This window comes from Neophocaena asiaeorientalis, unplaced genomic scaffold, assembly GCF_003031525.2.
Source record: "Neophocaena asiaeorientalis asiaeorientalis breed wild unplaced genomic scaffold, Neophocaena_asiaeorientalis_V1.1 scaffold209, whole genome shotgun sequence".
Taxonomy (NCBI): domain Eukaryota; kingdom Metazoa; phylum Chordata; class Mammalia; order Artiodactyla; family Phocoenidae; genus Neophocaena; species Neophocaena asiaeorientalis.
Genome location: NW_020172366.1, coordinates 3170123 through 3190577, shown reverse-complemented (window position 1 = coordinate 3190577; position 20455 = coordinate 3170123).

The window sequence follows — 20455 nt, the reverse complement described above, 5'->3', positions numbered from 1 at the left end:
AATAAGATATCAAAGAAGAGAAATAATAACACCACAGAGATACAAAAAGTCATAAGCAAATACTGCAGTTACATGTCAACAAATTGGACAACCTAGAAGAAACGGACAAATTTCCATAAACATAAAACCTGCCACAAATGAAACAAAAAGAAACAGACAAATTGAACTACTAGTGAAGTTGAATTTGTAATAAAAGTACTCCCAGCAAACAAAAGTCCAGAACCAGATGGCTTCACAGGGAAATTCTACTAAACACATTAAGAGATAATACCTATACTTCTCAAACTATTTCAAAAAATTGAAGAAGAGGAACAATTCATTCAACAAGGCCAACAATACCCTGATATCAAAACAAGACAAAAATACTACAAAAAAATTACAGGAAAACATATTTGATAAATATAGATGCAAAACTCCTCAACAAAATATTAGCAAACTGAATCTAATAATATATAAAAAGGATCTCACACAATGGTCAAATTGGATTTACTCCAGGAGCCCAAATGTGGCTTAACATTTGCAAATCAATCCATGTGATACACCAGATTAACCAAAGGAAAGATAAAAATCACACAGTCATCTCAATAGACACACATAAAGCAAATGACAAAATTCAACATTCAGTCACAATAAAAACTCTCATCAACCTGGGTATGGAGGGGAAATATCTCAACACAACAAAGGCCATTTATGACAAACCTATAGCTAACCTCATACTCAACCCTGAAAAGTTGAAAACCTTTCCTCTAAATCCAGGAACAACACAAGGATGCACACTCTCACCACTTCTATTTAACACAGTATTGTAAGTTCTAGCCACAGAAATAAGACAAGAAAAGGAAATTAAAAAGCATCCAAATTGAAAGGGAAGAAGTAAAACTGTCACTATTTGCAGAGGACATGATACTTTATCTAGAAAATCCTAAAGTCTCCACCAAAAACCTATTAGAACTAATAGGGCTTCCCTGGTGGCACAGTGGTTGTGAGTCTGCCTGCCGATGCAGGTGACATGGGTTCGTGCCCCGGTCTGGGAAGATCCCATATGCCACAGAGCGGCTGGGCTTGTGATCCATGGCCACTGAGCCCGCGCGTCCAGAGCCTGTGCTCCGCAATGGGAGAGGCCACAACAGTGAGAGACCCATGTACCACAAAAAACAAAAACCTATTAGAACTAATAAATGAATTCAGTAAAGTGGCAAGACACAAGATTAATATTCAGAAATCTCTTGCTTTCCTATACACTAATAATGAACTATCAGAAAGAAAATGTAAAAAAAAAAAATCTAATTTAAAATGACATCAAAAAGAATAAACTATCTAGGAATAAACATAACCAAGGTGAAAGACCTATACTATGAAAACTATAAAACATTGATAAAGGAAATTGAAGATGATACAAAGAAATGGAAATGTATCCCATGTTCTTGGGTTGGAAGAATTAACATTGTTAAAATGGCCATACTACCCAAAGCAATCTACAGATTTAATGCAACACCTATAAAAATACCCATGACATTTTTCACAGAACTAGAACAAATAGTCCTAAAATTCATATGCAAACACAAAAGACCCCAAATTGCCAAAGCAATCTTGAGAGAAAAGAACAAAGAGGGAGGCACCACCCTCCCAGAATTCAGAAGATGCTACAAAGTTACAGTAATCAAAACAGCATGTTACTGGCACAAAAATAGACACAAAGATCAACGGACAGAATAGGATGCCCCAAAATAAACTCATGTACTTATAAATCAATTAATCTACAAAAAAGGAGGCAAGAATATACTTTGGAGAAAAGATAGTCTCTTCAACAAGTGGTGCTTGAAAAACAGGACAGCTACATGTAAAACACTGAGATTAGAATTTTTCCTCATGCCATATATAAAGAATAGACTCAAAATGGATTAAACATCTAAATGTAAGACCTGAAACCATAAAATTCCTAGAAGAAAACATAGGCAGAACACTCTCTGACATAAACCATAGCAATATTTTTTGGATCTGTCTCCTAAGCAAAAGAAATAAAAGCAAAAATTAAGAATAAAAAAGAGACCTAATTCAACTTAACAGCTTTTGCACAACAAAGGAAACAATCAACAAAATGAAAAGACAGCTTGTGTACTAGGAGAAAATATTTCCAAATATTATTTCCCACTGTCTTATTCACTTTCTCATTTTCTTAGTTCTGATAGAATGTATAAAGTTAGACCTTTATTTTACCAAAACCTCTTTCTATAGTGTCTAACTATGATCAGGGCAACTGATGTTGTTTTATTTCAGCAATTATGACTTTATCTCTATATTTTTTTCCCTGATAGAAGATTGTTGCTTCTTAGCTCTAGGTTCATGGGTAAAATGCAATCCTAAATTGCACCTTAACATAAATGAGAAATTAGTGTAAATCATACACAAGGAAATTGTTTCTCTTATTATTCAAGATGGGCTCTTCCTTTTGAAATGTAGTGCTTTCATAAAGCTGGTGATATTCACTGATTGTTTATTTTCTTATGGCACTCTATACTTGCCTTTTAATGGCTTAAAATGAAAAAAGATCTGGGATGGTTTCTGATGGGCATTGTAGGTAATGTGATAAACATATCATGTCCAGATAAAAAAGGATACAGTTCAGACTGGCCAAACATTCACATACAGTGCATTGATCCTAAATCTTTTATTGACAAGGAAAGAGCTGGGGCTAGGATTGGGGGCAGTGTTTGAAAGACCGAACCCTAGGCAATCTCTACAAAATACTTTATCTTCAGGCATATTTTTTCCTTTCTGAATTGGTAGGATCACATACACTAAAAAAAAAGTCTTGGCAGTTCCTGTTCTATTCCCTTTTGTTGTAAACTCATCCAGAAACAAGACCCACAGTGACGTCATAGTTATTGGAGGAAGTCCAGCATTCATGTTTATGTGAAAGGTTATAAGGTATGCTTCTGCCTAGGAGGAGTTCTACTTCCAGCCAGGATGTAGAAAACTGGAGAAAGCGTTGCTCCCACCCTAATAACGAAATAAAAGTACCATGAAATCTAAAGAAAGATAGGGACTTGTGAAGGGAAACAGGATACGAGCACTGGCACACATACGACAGAATAAGGGAGAAGAGATTCTGGGTGACATACCAGCGGGTAAGAAGAATTCAACTAAATTTAACAAATTGCTAAAGTCTAAGTGTAGTTTAATTTAAGAGTACAGAAAACAATAGAAGCCACAGACACAAGGGAAGGTCATAATCATCCTTATGTTTCAAACTCCCTGGTTGTTCATGAGAAAGATCGGACACAGGGTAGGAGATGAGAGAAAGCCTCCAGCAGTAGTGAAGACCTGGAGAAGGTGGTGGTGGGGCTCCCTATGGGAAAAGCTAAAAGTCCTTCCCAGATAATTCTACCTTAAGCAGGTGGTGAAAAGGTAACTTGTCTCCTCAAGGACACAGATAGAGGTGCACTGTGGCTTAGAAAAGAGCATGTATCTGCTGTGGGCCCAGACCATAAAAGGGTTTTTGCTGGTGGGAGAGGAAAAGAAAACTCTTTCTCTGATAAAATTCACCAAAGAGGGCTTCCCTGGTGGCGGCAGTGGTTGAAAGTCCACCTGCCGATGCAGGGGACACGGGTTCGTGCCCTGGTCCGGGAGGATCCCACATGCCACGGAGCGGCTGGGCCCGTGAGCCATGGCCGCTGAGCCTGCGCGTCCAGAGCCTGTGCTCCGCAATGGGAGAGGCCGCAACAGTGAGAGGCCCGCGGTAAAAAAAAAAAAAAAAAAAAAAAAAAAATTCACCAAAGATCACAGTCTGACCATGAGCAGAATCACTGAGAAAGTGATCTTCAGATGCAGAGATAGCCTAAAACTGATGTTGGATGAGGATAAGAGAGAAAATGCTTCCACCCCTAGCACATATGTATACACACATACCTGCCCTAAGTAACAAGCAACAGAGTACTCTCATAAAATAATGAGAACTCTCATAAAATACTGGTAGAAATGCAAAATGTACAGGCAGTTTGGACTAGTATTAGGCAGTTTATTACCAGAGTTAAATATTCATCTACCATAGAACCAAATAATACACACTTCAGTGTTACTGAAGAGAAATGAAAACTTATTTTCACAGAAAACCATGCATGCAAGTGTTTATAGAAGCTATATTCATAACTGTCAAAAGTGGAAATAATACAAATGTCCTTCAGATGATGAATGGATACACCAACTATGGTATGTCTATATAATGGAATACTATTCAGCCATAAGAAAAAAGAAATTATTGATACAAGGAATAACATGGATGATTTTCCAATGTATTATGCTAAGTGAAAGAAGTTGATCTGAAAAAGCTACATTCAGAATTACTCCCTTTATATTCCTTTCTGGAAAAAGCAAACAAATTAGTGGCTGTCAAGTGTTGAGGTAATGGGAATGGTTGACTACAAAGGGGCAAGAGAAAACTTTTTTTCCAATAATGGAAATTCTATGTAATTATGGTTTCATGAATCAAAAATGTTAAAACTCATATAACTGTATGCCTAAAAGGGTAAATTTTCTGATTTTTAATGAAACTTTAATAATCTGACTCAAAACAAAAAATGTTAAAGATAAGCACAATTGTATCTTTGCAAAAGTTAACTAAAGGACAATATTTCAAGCACTCCTATTAAAACTAGATGCAAAATATATTTACAAAATATGATAAATTTCACAGTAATAGAATTATAAGTCTACCAAGTTGGGATAGAAAATACATATGTTTTTCAGAAATCTGAGTACTCTACAGTAGAATCAAACAGATTTCATGCTTGTACAATGCAAGTAATAACAAAGAATAATTGTATATTTAATGGAAATGAGCCATTTACATCCTATTAATATTCAGTGAAAGAAAAACACATATACCAATTCTTCCATAATAAACTTTTAACAACTATTCTTTTCATAAAATGACATCGAAGATATAAAACATAAATCATAGGTTTAGATCATACCAGGTTCACTCTAAATTAAAATACTACAATATATATCACATCATAACCAATGATCAATGACTAAATACAGTTCATAGATCCCTTCCCACACAAGGATATACGACTGCCAAAAATTAACTTTAGTGGAAAATTAATGTAAATGCAAATATGTTAACAAACAGACCTAGCCCAAATACCTAACATTAGCAATTCTTGCTGTTTTCATTTAAATAACTATTGAATTTCTTTTTAAATGTGGAATAATTTTGTCATGAACTTCACTAAGTTTCTAATAGTCCTGCCGACACTAAGCATCTGTTAAGAAGTCTGACACCAATTCTGAGTATATTTTATATCTTTGGGCAAGGATGCCTTTGCATAGTAATAATAGTGTCTTTAAAAATACATTATAAAATCCTATAGAATAATCATGCCATGAATCTCACTTTATTTTTCCAACACATTCGGTAAAATATAGTGAAACAAAACAAGAATGCAAACCCAGTCATCTAAGCAACTGTTTCTTTGAATGTTTTATTGCTTTATTTTTTCCTGAGGGAAAGGATAGTTTATGTGTACCTAGAACATTTTCTGATTACCTTAATATTTCCTCACAGTACTGTGAAATAAAGTATATAGAATAAAATTACTTCTCCAGTAGGTGGTGATTTGTTGTGCTATTATTTGGTGGATCACTATTTTCAGCATTATAGAGGAAGTCATATTTTAGCTGGACATATGAGATATTAGTGGATATTAATGGACACCAACAGCACTTATTTGTGGTTGTCTTAAACAATCAGTTTTGTATATGAAGAGAACTCCTAACCAAACCATTTAGAAATATGAGATGTGAGTTTTGTTTGAGTCAACCTACTGTCTCTGCAGCACTAGTCATAACATACATTGTCCAATGCTTTATATCTTCATTGATAAATTAAGAAGTTAAAAAATATCAGCAATCACAAATAACTTTTGATGAATTATTTTTTGCAGTTTGTGAAGGAATATTTTAATTTTTTCTATGAAATTAAATGTAAAATATAATCTTTCTACATCTAAAGTCATAGTTTAAAAAAAATTACACACTATAAACCAGATCCCAGAAAATTGTTTACTCACAATGTTCTATAAAACAACAGCTAGTACTATAGAATCTCCTAAATCATGCTTTCCTAGATATTTAGAGTTCCCACTTAGTTCTTTTGAACCTGTGTTTTCCAAGTGGTTTCCCATTAACTACTTTATTTTCAAATAAGTTATTCTCTTTAGGTCATTTTCCTTCGATATTGTGTATTTATTGTTCCAAGATTAAAAACAGCACAGCCTGGGAAATATATTACAGTTTTCCAGAGATGAAGTTTCAGTGTACACTCAAGTTTTAATTATTGACTTGACAATTATTAGGTTTTAAGGTTTGCTTTTTTTTCTTATTCCTCTCCAGATTATCCTCTAAAATTCAATAAATGTGTTTTATATCCTACTGACAGAGGTCTTTTTGTTTTAACAGCTTTAATTATTTCAATTTGGAGCAAGGAATCAAGAAAGTATAATGTGGTAAGAAAAAACTTATATATTCTTGATAGAAGACAAAGAAACAAGGAATTTCTCCAAAGTGATTCTGTGTATCTTAGATGCATATTCCATTACAGTTATGAGTTAAACTGATTATTGGAGAGTATATTTGAGTAAAGAGGAAACTAGATTGGAGAAGGCACCAGAAAAATCATCAAAGGGTAAAATTGAGGCTCTAACCTTTATTTCTTTTCTGCCTGCCTTCATCTGAAAATTTGATCGCTAATTCATTTCTCTTGATAATTTAAATGCAAAGTGGTTTGATCAGCAAAACATCTACTAAAATTGACCACTTCTTGGGATAGATTTATCAGGGCTTAGATTTTATAAGATAGGTAAAGCTTTCACCCTTTACAGTGTAGTGTGAAATTAAGTGTAAATTTGCCTTTCCTGGGACTGTTTGCACTTTATGTCTTATAACTTTTTGAGGAATAAAAATATGGGTGCTCAATTAAAATGTTGGGCTTGAGTGCACAGGATGGGAAGGATTTAGATAAGAGAACATCTCAGAGACTCTAAATTTGTGTTATGCAAGCTGTCTGTGCTCTACCCATGCCAATCATATTTTCATTGACACATTTGTTGAATCCAGATTAAAACATTTTCTATAACTGCTTCAAACAGCATCAATCAGAATTCTGTATAAATCATTTATCACCCTTCCCCCACCACTGCCCAACAAGAACCTCCCTGAGTTTTATGTAACATTTTTCAGTTGAAAGGACATTTATAGAAAAATATGTACATGCCATAAATTTCAGCAAACACCAAGAAACAATCTGCCTTCATAATTTAGTGTGCAGGCTAAGTAAAAAACAGAACCTCTGGTGAATTATTGTTCCCTGTAGTCATAATGCACCTTGTTTCATTGCCCATAAAACAATATGAAAAGTGGCACTGTGATGGATTCAGTAGTTATACCATATGCCAAGATATTTTCTTGAAAATACCTTCCCTTAAATATCTAACAAAACAGGTAACTCATCATGTACTGATTCATATGCAAATCTAAAACATTTCCTGCATACTTGAAAAGGCCCTGAAGGATAATAAAAGGATAACAGGTTGTTAGCATTATTCCTATAATTAAATGTTCAGAAAGTTAGATGGTGGCACTTGTAGGTTCCTAGTGCTTGATTCATAGTCACATAATCATATCCTGCAAAGGATATATGCCCATAACTTTATTACGTCTGGATATTAACATGCCATCTGTGACGAAGATTCCAGTGTCTCAGTTGCTTAACATTTAGGAGGTGATGCTTTTCTGGAACAATAGTAATATTTTCAAACTAATACAATGTTTGAGAAGGATATCTCCTTTCATTCTCACAATGTTAGTGTAATAATGGCAAATAAGTGAAAAAAAATCAAAGCAAGAATCTCTACATTAGAATGGACAATTAAACATTTACTATTATTCAATAACAGTTTAGTAAGATACATTCATTTGAAATGTATGACACAACTATTTTCAAGCTTTACTTTAGAACATATAGATGAATGTAGTTAAGTATGGGACTATACACCCTAAATAATCAGCAGGCATTCTCAACTTACAAAAAATGCTCAACTGAATTTTCATCATATCAATTTATCCACTACTCCATCTCCACAGAAAGATCAGGGCTAGATCTATTAAAAAAGACAATAAATACTTCAAATAAATGAATGATTAAAGTATTTTTTTAGCATTAAAGCTACTTAAAAAAATTATGCTCCAATTATTTCAAGTCTTTCATTAAATTAATGCAATCTGACATTTCTCCCTTTTTCTCATTTCATTCTCTTCTCTCTCATCTTCTTCTTCTTTTATTCTCCACACTCTCTCCAAGAAACTATTGAAAGACAAGGAAGTGCCAAAGGCTAGCTTTTAAAATTAATTAAAAGAAAATAATCTCATAATTCGAAGAAAAAACAATAGAGTAATTAGAAGGAAGTTAAGTTTCACAAAGGAGAAAAAAGAGGCTGTGTGACCATGAAATTATTCTAGATAACTGAGAGCAATCAGTCCCAGGCTTGATCTATGTAGAAAAAAAGAAACAAAACAAAGAAAGAAAGAAAGAAAAGAAAGAAAAGAAAGAAAGAAAGAAAGAAAGAAAGAAAGAAAGAAAAAGAAAGGGAAATAAAGAAAGAAAGAAAGAAAGGAAGGAAGGAAGGAAGGAAGGAAGAAGAAAAAGCTGGTAATAACTTTATAGTGAATATACTACTCAATTTCTCTTTGAAAAAGTATATGATTGTAGGAAAACAATCTCAATTTTCTTAATTTAAATGTTTTGTTTTATTTTTGTTTTTACTTTTAACATGATGTATGCTACACAGTAAGTACTTGATAGGTATTTTTTCATTGTTGATAAACATAATACTCCATATTCTTAAAAAAATAGACTATGCTAGCTCACAATTGTAGTGTGACACACCATTAAATTGTGCTAAAATGGTACATAATTAAATATTCACTGTGCATAGGATGTTGGGCATGAAGTTTGATTTAAAGTTATTTCCCCGTTGGTTGCTTGATCTTGGGGAATTCATTTAATCTCTGAGGTTTTCTCATCTCTAAATGAGGACATTATCAATATATTCTTCCAGATCTACTATGTTGATTAAGAAGACAATGATAAAGTACAGTGCACACTGTATAAAGTAAAATAAACATCTACTAAGACCAGATTTATTTTCCTTTACTGGAGAAACTTGCACAGTGACGTCAGGCATGTGAGACTCAGCTATTTTCCATGAGATGATTGTGGAAATGTAAATTTGTCTAAGAAGTAAACATAAATTGAAACTTGGAAAACATAGTCCCAAAAAGCTTGGACTAGTCAACCCCAAGGTAATTAATATGACACATCAGTAAGCATAATGTACTTGTAAAGTATTTCTATCCTGTTTTATGTCAGGATAGATTGTGAATGCTTGCTACTTCGTAAAAAATATTATTGGACATTAAGGAAGCTGTTTTTGTCTGCAACCCACCCTCAGAAATCAAAATGAGAAACGAAAAGATGTACTAGGATGTCCTAACTGTCAATGGTTTGGGGTTTACAAAAGACTGCCAAGTCACCTCACTCATAGGAAAATACTGACTATATCTTGTATGTGAAGTTTGTCAATAGATAAACCACAATATTTGCCTCTCCTAAGACAGTAGGAAAGGAATCTCTATAGTTCAGAGTTTGCAAACGTTGAAGAAATCTCCCTCTGATAGTAAGACTATAAATTAATATGTTCTTGGCTTTGTTGAAAAATGACATGACTCATGTTTGTCTCTTACAGTGCTGATGACTCACTGCTCCATGAATGTAAACTATTCATTTGAGGCTTTTCAAGAAGCAAATCTCTTCTGATCTCTGGCCAAAAATCGCTTAAATAGTGTCTTAGTCATTTACAGATGATTAAACTCTCTCTTCATATTGCAGTATTATAATCTGGTATGTACTCATTGTTCTGGCAACAGTACATTATTTGGACCAAACTGATCCCGATTTTTAAAGTTTAATTTTGCAAGTTTTCAAATAAGCCCACAACTTGGGAGATTCTACCTTCATTTAATCCTTATATAATCATAATTTCCTGTTTATATATTGTGAAACTTCTTCATCTTAAAATTACTTTTTATTGAGATTTATTATGGATTTACTAGGAAAGCATTAAATATTTTCATTTTTTCTAATATGAATTAGAACTCCCAGTGAGTACCATATCTTAACCTAACTGAACCTGAGTATAACATAATAAGCAGGTATAGTAATGCAGGTTGTCCCCTGCAACTGTGTATTTGCAAATTAAGATATCAAGTTTAACTTGATTTGCCCTTTGATTCCATTTTAATTCCAGGCACATGAGTCTATATGTCTTAGTTATAAAAATGGTTATTATACTAACATGACTTCTAGATCTTATGAAAGCCACCTACTTCTCTTCAGAATATTCAGCTAAGTTTTTTGGTCTAATGAGATTGATCATATGAGAACATTTAGGGTTATTAACAGCTGCAAACAATATATCTGTTTCTCCTAATCAATTACTTTACTGTAAGCTAGTGGTCAATTATTATAATAACTGAAACAATTTATGAGGTAAATTCTTTACTGATGCCCAAAATGCTAAACCACTTATATGAGCAAGATGAATACAATATGTATATAATATACATATTTTATTAGGGAATAAATATATCATCACAATTTATGTGCCAATTGCTAATTAAAAGCAATGTTTGTGATGATTCTTTCTGATGTCCTTTTCCATTTGAGTACATCAAAGAGGTGATTTGAGAGATATAAAACAAATTCCTTTACCTTCCTTTTTTTCTTCATTTCTCCTCTTCTTGACATTAATAATATTAATCTAGAAAATAAAATTTCTAATTTTTTACATTATATTTTTGTACAATATATTGCTTCTTACATAAAAAATTCTAGTGTCATTTAACTTCTTAATATTCTGAGGGTTGATGGGTTTTATTTTGTTTTTAGAATACAAACACTTTCAAGAATTTTGTCCTTAAATGCATTTAATTTAGAGAAAATTATATTTAAAACCACATTATTAGAAATTCATATTACTGACTTTTGTTTGGTTTTTGGAAGCCCTAGTAATAGTTCAAAGAATTGTGAATTCATAGAATAAGTCCTGGATTAGTGTCTTATCTCATTCATAGCAATGTCTGAGGCCATAAGCAAGACACCTATCATCTCTAAGAAATTTCTATATATAGGTAGGCTGGAACAAATGTAAAAATTCTACATTTTTTTAAGGAAAAAAAATTTTATTCTCAATGTTTTTCTATGATGCTGGTAGGAACAGAGTGAGTGAAAGACACTGCTAAATTTAAAAATATATAGAAGGGAAAAGATTTACCCTCCCGCCAGAAATAAGTAAAAGTTAAAATATAAGAAGCAACAGTGTGCAGACTTAGGACATTAGGCAGTAAAGGATAGTGACCTTACAGAGAGGAAACAATCAAGGTGAGCACTGTGATTGTCCCTGCTCACTGACTGATAAGAGTCTTCAACTGGAACAGGAGGATGGGTGAACTCTAGGAGGAACTTGGCAATGTCCTTGAGTTGAGGATATGAAGTTGGCAGTCTGGGAAGGCTAAGATGACTGGAGTTTGCATGGGATAATACCAAAGAGGAGAGAGCTGCACAGAGATCTACAGTCCTAGTTGAATAGTCATCTGTTTATGCACGGGAGGAAATTGTATGAGGTTGCTAAAAGAACCACATGAATAGAGAAAAAGGCAAAATTTCAACTTTCACAAGGCTGGAAATAGTTTGTAATCCCACAAGGAAGAGGGAAAAATCCTCATAATTTATAGGGCATCAGGTAAGTATTCAGAAAGTTATTGCCTCAACAGTTGGGAAAAATTAGCTTTTGACTAAAGGCTGCTCTGGTCCTGCCTAACAAAGTTTACATGTAAGCTTACAAGGATCAAATCATTTCCAAGTAAGTTACCATGCTCCAAAGTAAAGCTTACTATTTTTAAAAACACAAAATTATTCACCACCCAATAAGGTAAAATTCACAATATTGCCATTCAATAAAAAATTACAAAGCATGCAAAAAAGGAAGAAAATATGACCCATAATGGGGAGAAAAACCAATCCCCAATGGAAACAGACATAGAAAGGAATTAGATGGTGGAATTAGTAGGCTAAAGTATTAAAAAAGTTATTAATAGATAACTAATGAAAACCTACTGTATAGCACAGGGAACTCTGCTCAGTGCTCTGTGATGACCTAAATGGGAAGAAAATCCAAAACAGAGGGGATATATGTATACGTATTGCTGATTCACTTTGCTGTACAGTAGAAACTAACACGATATTGTAAAGCAACTATACTCTAACAAAATTTTTCTAAAAAAGTCAATCTGAAAATAAAATATACACCAATATTTCTCAGGAATATATGCAGAAATCATCAATAAAATATTAGCAGGCCAAACAGCAGCATGTAAATAGGAATATGCACAATGTTCAATCAACTATAATTAACAAATGAGCTAATCAAGGTCAGAAGATACAATGTCAATATTTATATTATATTTCTATATAATAGTAGTAAACAATATGAAAATTAGGAAAATAATTTCATCAATAATAACACATCAAAAATAATAAAGAATAAATGTAATAAAAAAGTGAAACCATGCACAATAGAAACTACAAAACATTAATAAGATGAATTTTTTCGAAAATAAAAATAATTGGAGCCACATTGGATTTTCACGGGTTGGAGGATTAATTTAACGAAAGAAGTTATATGATATACCAAAGGGGAGAAGGAAGGGTGTGGGACAAATTAGCGGTATGGGGTTAATAGATACAAACTACTATGTATAAAATAGATAAGCAACAAGGATATACTGTATAGCACTGGGAATTATACTCATTTTCTTACAGTAACCTATAATGGAGTATAATCTGCAAAAATACTGAATCACTGTGCTGTATACCTGAAACTAACATAATTTGTAACTCAACTATACTTCAATTAGAAAAAAAAAGCAAAAGATGCTCAACACTAGTCATTAGGGAAGTGTAACTCAAAACTATAATGAAATGCCACATCACACCCAGTAGAATGACTGTTATAAAAAGAAAGGCAAGAAGTGTCAATGAGAATGTGGACAAATTAGAAATAATTTGTAACTCAACTATACTTCAATTAGAAAAAAAAAGCAAAAGATGCTCAACACTAGTCATTAGGGAAGTGTAACTCAAAACTATAATGAAATGCCACATCACACCCAGTAGAATGACGACTGTTATAAAAAGAAAGGCAATAAGTGTCAATGAGAATGTGGACAAATTAGAACTTCAGCATTGCTATTAGGTAAGTTAAATGTTGCAGCCACTTCAGAAAATGTTTTGGCAGTCTTAAAATGTTTAAAAATATATTTTTCATATGACTAAGCAATTCCACATCTAAATATTTACCCTAGAAAAATGAAGACAAATATCCACATAAATAGTTGTATGGGAACATTTATAACATAATTATTCATAATAGACAAAAAAGTGGAAATAATCCAAATGGTTTATAGATTGATGAACAGATAAACATAATAAACAGAATTGTATATTTGTACAATGGAATATTATTCATCAATAAAAGAGAAGAAAGTACTAATACATGTAGGAACTACAAAAACATTATGTTAAGTGAAAAAGCCAAACATATAAAATTATCGAATATTATATGATTTCTTTTTTATGAAATGTCCAGAAAAGACAAACCTATAGATAAATAAAGTAGACTCTTGGTGCCTGGGGCTAAAGGTAAGAATGGGAAGTGACTGCAGATGAGTATAAGAGATCTTCTGGGTGCAAAGGAAATGTTCTAAATGTGGATTGTTTCACAATCTGTAATGTGATGGTTTTACAATTCTGTAAATTCACTAAAAATTTTGTATTGTACACTTAAGAAACACTAATTTTATGGTATGAAAATTAAATCTCAAGATTTTTTTTAAAAAAATAAAGGAGCAAAACACCAATCAGTTCTAGATCAACTTCAGTTTGCCAAATACAGTGTAATGGGATTCCTTAATGAGAGAAGAAGATGAGGATGAAAAAAAGTTATAGAAATAACAGCTGAAAATGTTCCAAATTTGATAAAAATTATTAACCCATACTTCCAAGAAGCCAAAAGGAACCCAAGCATAAGAAACAAGAAAATAGCTACACAAGACACATCATAATCAAATGGTTTAAAAGAGTAATAAAGAGAAGATTTTAAGAACAGCCAAAGTAAAAATAAACATTGCATAGAGAACGACAGGATTCTTGAGAAGCAAAATGACTAGAAGACCACATGAGTAATAAAGAGAAGATTTTAAGAACAGCCAAAGTAAAAATAAACATTGCATAGAGAATGACGACAGGATTCTTGAGAAGCAAAATGACTAGAAGACCACGGAGCATAATATTTAAAGTATTTAATGTCAACCCAGAAATCTCCACCTAGCAAAAATATCCTTCAAAAATAAAGGAAAAAAAAAGACTTTTTACAAACATTTAAAAGTTAAAATAATTTATCACCAGCAGTTCTGTATTACAAAAAAATTTAAAGGAAGTCATTCAGGAAAAGAAAAATAATAACAGATGGAAATCTGGTACTACTCAAAGAAATAAAGGCCACTGATACTGGTAATTGTATAGGCAAATATAAAAATAATTTTATTTTTATTTTATTATCTCTTTAAAATTGAGGTTTATAGCCCAATACTGACAATGTAATTGAGATTTATAACCTATATAGAAATAAAATACATGACAAGGGTGACACAAAGGCCAGGTAGGGAAAATAGAAATATACTGTTATAAGGTTATTATAATATATATAAAATGGGATAATATTACTTGAAGGTAGGCTGTGATAAGAAAAAAATGTATATTATCAACTCTAAGTAAGTCAAAAAATGACAAGGAAAAAAGAAAAAGGGAAACAAAGAACAAGCGGGACAAATAGACTACAAATATCAAGATAGACAATTTAAACACAAATATCAATAATCAAATTAAATACAAATAGTCTAAACAATCCAATTATAAGGCAGAGATCGTTATACTGGATTAAAAGAAATTAAGCCCCAACTTCATGGTCTCTGTAAGAAACCCACTGTAAATATAGATATACCAATATGTTAGAGGGAAAGTATGGGAAATGTTGTCTTGCTATCTCTAATAAAAAGAAAGCTTCATTGGTTATATTAAGATCAGACAAAGTAATTTTTAGAGCTACAGACATTTCCTGAGATAAAGATGCCATTTAATGATCATAACAGTTTCAATTCAACGGGAGGACAAAGCAATTCTAAATATTATTGCACCTGATAAAAGTGTTTCAAAATAAATTTTAAAAAATGGATAAAACTATAAAAAGGAATTAAACAAATTCTTAATCGAAATTGAATATTTCAACACTCCACTCTCAATGACTGATAGAACAAGTAGCTAGAAACTCTGTTTATGGAACACTTAAATAACTGAATTAGTTAACTTGACATATATAACATTTATAAAACATTTAACCAGTACATAGTAAAATATTCATTTTCATCCAGAGCATTCTTGTACCTATACTAATGTAATCCATATTTGGGGCACAAACAAGTGTCAATATATTTTAAAGGACTTATACAAAGTATCTCTTTTGACAACAATATAATTAAAGTAGAAATTAAAAAATAGAAAAATATCTGAAAAAATATCCTAATATATTGAAACTAAATTACATACTTCTAAATAACTGATGAGTTAGAGAAGAAATCAAGATGGAAATTATAAAGCATTTTGCACAGAAAAAAATTTAAAATACAATATCAAAATTTGTGTTTGAAGGCATTAATGCAATTATTATAAGAATATTTATAGCACTAACTTTCAGTATTTTAAAAGAAAAAGGTCTTAAATCAATGTCTCAGCTTTCCCCTTAATCATCTTGAAAAAGAAGAGAAAATTACACATAAAGAAAGCAGAAGAAAAGCAATAGAGAAATTCAATAATAGCAAAGCTGTCTAAAAAAAAACCCATGAAATCGATATAACTCTAGCCACAATGATCAGGCAAAAAACAGGGAAGACACAAATTACCAATATCAACAATGAAAGAGGAATCATCATTATTGTTTCTGCAGATATTAAAAGAATAATAGGGGACTTCCCTGGTAGCATAGTGGTTAAGAATCCACCTGCCAATGCAGGGGACAAGTGTTCGAGCCCTGGCCTGGGAAGATCTCACAAGCCTCGGAGCAACTAAGCCCATGTGCCACAACTACTGAGTCTGTGCTCTAGAGCCCACGAGCCACAACTACTGAAGTCCATGTGCCTAGAGCCCACGCTCTGCAACAAGAGAAGCCACTGCAATGAGAAGCCTGCACACTGCAACGAAGAGTAGCCACCGCCTGCCATAAGTAGAGAAAGCCCGCACGCAGAAACAAAGACCGAACGCAGCCAAAAATAAATAATAAAGAAAGAATAATAAGTAAATATTTTGCACAACTTTATCCTAATATAATTGACAACTTTTAAAGAAACATGGAATTCTTTTTGAAGGATACATATTTCGAAAGCTTACTTGAGAAGAAACCAACAACCTGAATACCCTCATATCTATTAATAATTAAAGTTGAGGTTGAAATCTTATCCACAAAGAAAATTCCAGACCCAGATAGCTTCACTGATAATTTCTACCAAATATTAAGAAATAAATAACAATTCTTCACAGAGTTTTCAATAAAATTGAATTATATGATGTTGACATCACCCTGAAATACAAACTAGAAATACAGAACACAAGAAAAGAATATTATAAACCAATATCCCATATGAACATCGATATAAATATAATGAATGTTGGGTGGTATAAAGGGGATAGTCTCAGTGAGAGACCTAAGCATGACTTTAGAAAGTACAGCCAGCCAACTACTGTGCCAGAAATTTTATGGAATTTTCAGAAATCTGCAGATAAAAATAGCATCAAGAATTTGGTTAAGAAAGTGGAAAACAGTTTAGGAATCAAAGCAGGAAAATTTGCAGATATTCTATTTCTTGATCTTGCATCAGTGTTGTTGAAGGAAGGAGGGAAATCTAACACATACTTGGCTGCTAATAGTAGTAATTGCTGTAGTAGTGCAGATCCTCTGAGTAGCAGATGTCATGACTCAATTAATGATTAAACATGCATGGCTTTTATTATGGGACATACCTGTGAGAGAAATGAGGAAGGAGTAGGATGAGACCTGGATACCTGGCATATCCTGTGTAAGTCTGACCCTGAATGCTATGGACTAAATATTTGTATTCCCCCCAAATTTATATGCTGAAATCCTAACCACCAATATGATGATATTAGGAGGTAGAGCATTTAGGAGGTGACTAGGTAGTGAGGTTGGAGCCTTCACAGGATTAGTGCACTTATAAGAGGGATCCCAGAGAGCTCTCTTGCCCTTTCTACTATGTAAGGCCACAGCGAGAAGGTGACCATCTATGAACCAGGAAGCAAATGGCTCTCACCAGACACCCAATCTGTCAGTGTCTTAATCTTGACCAGCCTCCATAACTGTGAGAAATAAATGTTTGTTGTTTAAGTCACCAATCTATGATATTTTTATTATATCAGCCCAAATGAACTAAGAGAGAGAAGAATGGAGGCAAGGAGTTTAGGTAGAAGCAAACTAGACAGTCATTTCATCTAAGGGAAGTTTAACAAGGTCATCATGGAGTTCTCAACCCAAAGTCACGCAACAGAAGAAATCTGTTCTCTCAAGAACTGGACCTGCCTTAGTGCATAAGCTTCTCCCTCACCTCCACCCCAACTTAGAGGAGCTGAAGGAAAAGGAAGCATGGTCTCAGTGAAAACATGGACATGGTTTTCAGACTATAGGAACTGGGGGCCTTAGCAAATTATTCTTACAGTTGGAGATCTGTGAGGTGTTACCTCATGGCTACCTAGTCCACCCTTTGTGCTAGGTAGATATATAATTTTCTTTAGAGGTTTGGGGAGCAACTTCTCTATAGTTGCTGTGGGTCTTTCCTCCCACTTAGGAGAGAAGGTTAGTGAGATGAACTGCAACCTCTGTTGCTACATTTTATTTTGGGGCTGCCACTCATACTAACACTTTTCTTCCTTTGGTCTAAATTTCCCTGTTGAAGTTTCCCTCATGATCATTTGCTTAGGTCCTGGTGGCTGCTTGTTTTATGATCCATATCTTCATTCCTGAGTTATCTGAACCCATGATAATCATATCCTTCTCAATCTGGAGTTGTTACTCATGTTTTTCTCACAATTATAACCCTTCAAGGAATTTTGTCAAACACATTATCTGTTTTTTTAAAAAAATTAAAACCATCTTAGTGTGAAGCGGTATTTCATTGTGGTTTTGATTTGCATTTCCTTGATAGTTAATGATGATGAAAATCTTTTCATGTGATTATGGACCATTTGATAACATTGGAGAAATGTCTATTCAGATTGGTCACTTTTTAAAACTGAAATTTTGTATTTTTATTATTGAGTTGTGAGGATTCTTTATAGATTCTAGATAAAAGTCCTTCATCAGGTATGTGATATGCAAAAATCTTCCATTATTTTGTCTCTGTTTTCACTTTCTATGCTGTCCTTTGAAGTACAAGTTAAAATTTTTTTTATTGGAGTGGATGTATAATATTATATTAGTTTCAGGTATACAAGAAATAACTTGATATTTTTATGGATTATATTTCATACAAAGTTATTATAAAATATTGACTATATTCCTTCTGCAATACATATATCCCTGTATTTTTTTTTCTATCATGAGTTTTTTTTTAAAATATCTTTATTGGAGTATAATTGATTTATAATGTTGTGTTAGTTTCTGCAGTATAACAAAGGGAATCAGCTATATGTATACATATATCCCCATATCCCCTCCCTCTTTCATCTCCCTCCCACCTTCCCTAACCCACCCCACTAGGTAGTCACAAAGCACAAAGCTGAGCTCCTTGTACTATGCAGCTGCTTCCCACTAGCTATCTATTTTACATTTGGTAGTGTATATATGCTAATGCTACTTTTTCACTTTGTCCCAGTTGCCCCCTCCACCTCCCCGTGTCCTCAAGTCCATTCTCTATGCCTGCGCATTTATTCCTGTCCTGCCCTAGGTTCATCTGAACGATTAGTTCTTCTTTTTTAGATTCCATATATATGTGTTAGCATACTGTATTTGTTTTTCTCTTGCTGACTTACTTCACTCTGTATGACAGACTCTAGATCCATCAACCTCACTACAAATAACTCAATTTCATTCCTTTTTATGGGTAATATTCCACTGTATATATGTCCCACATCTCCTTTATCCATTCATTTATTGATGGACACTTAGGTTGCTTCCATGTCCTGGCTATTGTAAATAGTGCTGCAATGAACATTGTGATACATATCTCTTCTTGAATTATGCTTTCTCAGGGTCTATGCCCAGTAGTGGGATTGCTGGGTCATATGGTAGTTCTATTTTTAGTTTTTTAAGGAACCTGCACAGCGGCTGTATCAATTTACATTCACTCCAACAGTGCAAGAGGGTTCCCTTTCTCCACACCCTCTCCAGCAGTTATTGTTTGTAGATTTTGTGATGATGGCCATTCTGACTAGTGTGAGGGGATACCTCATTGTAGTTTTGATTAGCTTTTCTCTAATGATCAGTGACTTTGAGCACCTTTTCATCTGTTTGTTGGCAATATGTATATCTTCTTTGGAGAAACGTCTATTTAGGTCTTCTGCCCATTCTTGGGTTGGGTTGTTTGTTTCTTCGATACTGAGCTGCATGAGCTGCTTGTCTAGTTTGAAGATTAATCCTTTGTCAGTTGCTTTGTTTACAAATATTTTCTCCCATTCTGAGGGTTGTCTTTTCCTCTGGTTTATGGTTTCCTTTGCTGCCCAAAAGCATTTAAATTTCATTAGGTCCCATTTGTTTATTTTTGTTTTTATTTCCATTTCTCTAGGAGGTGGGTCAAAAAGGAGCTTGCTGTGATATATGTAATAGAGTTCCCTGTCTTTTTTGCTATTACTCTATGTAAATTGGGACTTAGATAACTTTCCCCCCAAATGTTGATACTTTTGCTACCACTGTTGCTGTTAAATATTGAGACCAGTATGTGGCATTTAGAAAGAGCTTAAAGTAGTATTATCATCTGTTTACTAATGAAAAAACTAAAGTTAGTAAGTTACTTGAGAAAATTCTTTCAGGCCAATCTTAAGTCTGACCAGCTCCAAAACTGTGGGATAATTAAAAGAATAAAATATTTCATGTCATGTATAAATTACCCAGTATGTTAAGGTTGGTCAATAAATATTGATGCTGTCTTTTTTTCTTCTACTGTTATTGAGATATAATTCACATGCTGCCATTCTTATATATGTACACATTAAAAATTT